Below are 4,276 nucleotides of genomic sequence, written 5' to 3' on the forward strand. Positions count from 1 at the left end.
AACCCATTTTGATTGTTTAAATGGATTAGATGCTACTGGATATCAAGATTTACAGAGAAAAAGAAGAAGAATGAGAAGTATGAAGGATCGATTCTACCCAAACCAAAGAAAAGGTTGGATGTTATTGCAACTAGAGCTATGGAATGGTAAGCTAGATGAGGCAGGTGAGATGAAATTTGAGGTTCATCACAGAAATAAGATGATCATGGAGAGGTTTGTGGTGAATCTGCTAGTTAGAACTTGTAGCTATAGATTTTGGAGATTGAGTGGTATGCCATGTCCACATGCATTCAGTGCCATCTTAGAAAAAGGAGATAACCCTGAAAAGTATCGCAACAACTACTATAACCCAACAGCATATCTTGCAACATATGGAAAGCCAATTGCTCCAATTAATGGAGAAAATACGTTGCCCAAAGTCAACTGTGATACTATTATACCTCCAATATTCAGGGTTAAACCTGGTTGACTAAGAATGGTGAGGATTAGAGAACCTGGTGAAAATAGATCTCAAACCAAATATAAAAGGACTGGTACCTCTGTGATTTGCAGCAACTATGGCCAATATGGACACAATAGAAAGCAGTGTCCAAATCCTATTGTAACAAATACTTTTAATTTTTGTTGTTTCATAATAGATGATTGCAACTGTTGTTTTATAAAGTGTTGTTTGGTTTTAGTTGATATTGCATCATCTCCTGAACCAACTACTATTGCTGCTGGATCTGGTGCTATAAATGGCTCACCTGCTACTAGATCTGGTGCACCTACTATTAGAGCTGTTGCAAGTGGGAGAGGTATAGGAATGGGTATGGGACCGGATAGAGGAAGAGCAACACTACCACACTAGCCAACTCGCCCAATTCCTGCTCTATCCAACCCAATTGAAACTAACATTGCTCCTCCACTACACCAAATCTCTTTTCTGCACAACCAACAACTTCTCATGCTCTCCCTCATACATCAATAATTCAACTAACTCTTTTCATTGGACCACTCATTCAACCAACTCCACCAGTAACACAGTCTTTGCCTAAGACTAAGATTTTTGGGGGGAGAAGAAGTGAAAGACTGAAGATGAGAGCCAAAAAGGCAACAATCAAATCTGCTAAACACATAGATCTCACAAATGATTGAAGCATTTCGGATTATGTAAGTTTATATATTGTGAATTTATGTATAATCTTTTGTGTATTTTATTTTAGTATGGAAGTATTTTGGTGTTGAAAATATCACTTTTTATGTTTATATTGCTTTATGGTAAACTACTTTTAATGATACATTTTAGGTGAGCATTTATTTTGTGACTATATAAGTTAGACTAATTATTTTTTGTAAGGTGTGGAACATATTAAGGGCCATTTTGATGCATTATATTATTCTAAGCATGAATCTCTTGTATTAGTTGTTTTCATTGTACACATTGTTATTAAATATCACAACATTGTATTAATAGTAGGAAACAAAAAACACACTTGGTTCCATTCAATTTAAACAACATAAAATACACTTTTGATAATTGCACTTTGTTTAAAATCAGCAGTGACCATTTCATTGATAAATATTTTCATAAAGTTCTGCAACTATTAAGATTGCAAAAAAAAGGAAAATCATTATTTACATTTTGGTCTATTTTTTCATATTTTCTTCTAATTTTCGAAGTTATTCTTGGACCGAATTAAACTCAATACAGATCCTTTCTACACAAACATCCAGTTCTCTAATCTCCACATTTAATTTCTCTGTGTCAACACTCAGTTTATCTATCCTTCTTTTTTGTGCATTAGCATCCCTGATTTCACCCTCTATCTGACCAAAATGATGTTGTAAAGCCAACAAACAAACATCGGTAACCTTCTTTTCTTCGTCAACCCACTCAAAAAAATTGCATCTCCTACTTGGACAAGAAATGAATCTTCTATTTAGATTCTTGGGTGTATCAGAACTTCTGAGAATCAGAATATTTTCACAGAAGCAACGAATTCTTCTCTTCTTGTGCTTCAACCATTCACTTTTCATATCATCCTCATTATCAATCCACTCAAAGAAATTGCATCTTAGCACTCTTCCACAAGCTACATATCTATTTCCATGGTTTGATATTTTTAAAGAAGACATAACAACAATTACCTTTTCAAAATAACACAAATATCTTCTCTTGTTGAGATTTCTTGAATTTGAAATTTTTGAAGAGAGTTGAGTGAAATCCATACAAAATAAGATAATTTCAAAAACAAATGAGAGGAACAGGAGAAGAGGAAAAAGGTAAATAGAATAGAATTTAGGAGATTATAACGATTATGTAGGATTATAGGCATGGGTATTTTGGTCAATTAAACACATGTAAATGTTTTATTTAATGTCTACTGCGAATATGGACCAAATTAAAAAAATATATTGATATAGAGACTTAATTAAAAAAAGTTAAATATTTAATTAAAAATTTAATAAAATTATAAAAATTAATAGAATAATTAAATTTTATTTTTATACTATTAAAATTTAAAATTTAATTTTTAAAATAAAAAAAATTAATAAAATATAATAAATTTTAGGTTTAATTATTCTGTTGGTCTCTATAGTTTTGTGAAATTTTTAATTAGGTCTCTGTAGTTTTTTTTTCTTTTAATTAAGTTCTTACACCAAAAATTATTTTTTAATTAAGTCTCTATATTTTTTTTCCTTTTATTTAGGTCTTTGTATTAATTTTTTTATTCTTAGTTAGGTTCCTATAAAATTAAGCCAATTACTATTAAGAGGGATCTGATTAAAAAAAAATTTTAGTACAAAAATTTAATTTAAAAAAATATAAAAACTTAATTAAAAATTTTATAAAATTATAAGAACCAACAAAATAATTAAACCTAAATTTTGTTAACCATATAACATTTTTTTTCCTTACAATATACTATGCATATAGCAACATGCAGCCGGAATGGTGACCATTGACAATAAACGAACGCCGATTAACAAATTGTTTTTTAACTTGAAATAATTGTGATTTGCCAACCAACGATGTCGTGTCGTATACGATGCAACCAGATGATGATGCATTCGCATTCGCATTCATGGTCGATTAATTAGTTCAATGTTATTTTCATCACTCCAAAAGTCCAAGCCAGACAAATAATAGAGCCAAAAGTATTCATCAAAGTCGTTAGTTTATAACATGAACACACATGGGTCGGCTTCGACATGCCACATTTCATAACATCAACCCACAGAATTTAACAAAGTTTACTCTCTTATTTTATTCATGTATATTTTCCCGACAATAACTAAATTACTAGCATTTGTATAAAAACTTAATATTTTTATGAATTCCACGTTGGTTAATGTTGACATTTGGCAAATTTGATATTCTTCCTCTGAAATGCTACGAGAGTCTATTATAATACTTTTCTTTTATATTTATCTTGAAATATATGTTCGAAAACGGAGTAACCGAAACAGAAATACGAGATTTACACCATTGACATAAAAAAATATTATTTATTTTATTAAAAAATTAAAATACAACAAAATTATAAATATGCGTAACTATTTTATACTAATTAAATCTCTAAGACTCTAACGAGATACAAAATAATAATTTATAATTTATAATATTCTATCTAAAATTAAGTCTCAATTACATCTAGAATATCAAACTAAATAATGTAAACACTTAATCTAATATAAATACAAAAAGATGATACTTAAAAAAAATTCTCTAATTAAAAGAATGACTAATGACTTGTGATATATAAAACAAATATAAAAACACAATACTAAAAAAAAAAAATTTACAATTTTTTCTCAATACTCACTATATTATTGTTACTTCTATCGTACTAAACTAAACTAACTAAATCACCTATTTATACTAATTATACGTGGATATATAAGCTTATCAACTTAAAGAAAGGCTAAAATGAACAAAATTTACGGATATATAAGCTTATCAACTTATAGAAAGGTCAAAATGAACTAAATTTATCACATCAATAAAGTATTTAAGAGTATCTACTCCACAAATGATACTCATTATCATCTTCAATAAAGTGTTTTTAGAGTATTATTTTTGATATTTTTAAAAAATAAACTAATTAGAATTAAATTTATATTAAAATTGTTAGATAAAATAAAATTAATCTCACTTTTAAAAAAAGAGTATCATCTTAATTAAAAATTAATAATTTTATCATTTGTACAATTATTTTAATAAAATAATTAAAAATAATAAAAAAAATTAATAATATAAAATTTTAATTAAATTGAAATTAAATATTAAAAT

This window comes from Arachis duranensis, chromosome 6 (assembly GCF_000817695.3).
Source record: "Arachis duranensis cultivar V14167 chromosome 6, aradu.V14167.gnm2.J7QH, whole genome shotgun sequence".
In the NCBI taxonomy this organism is placed as follows: Eukaryota; Viridiplantae; Streptophyta; class Magnoliopsida; order Fabales; family Fabaceae; genus Arachis; species Arachis duranensis.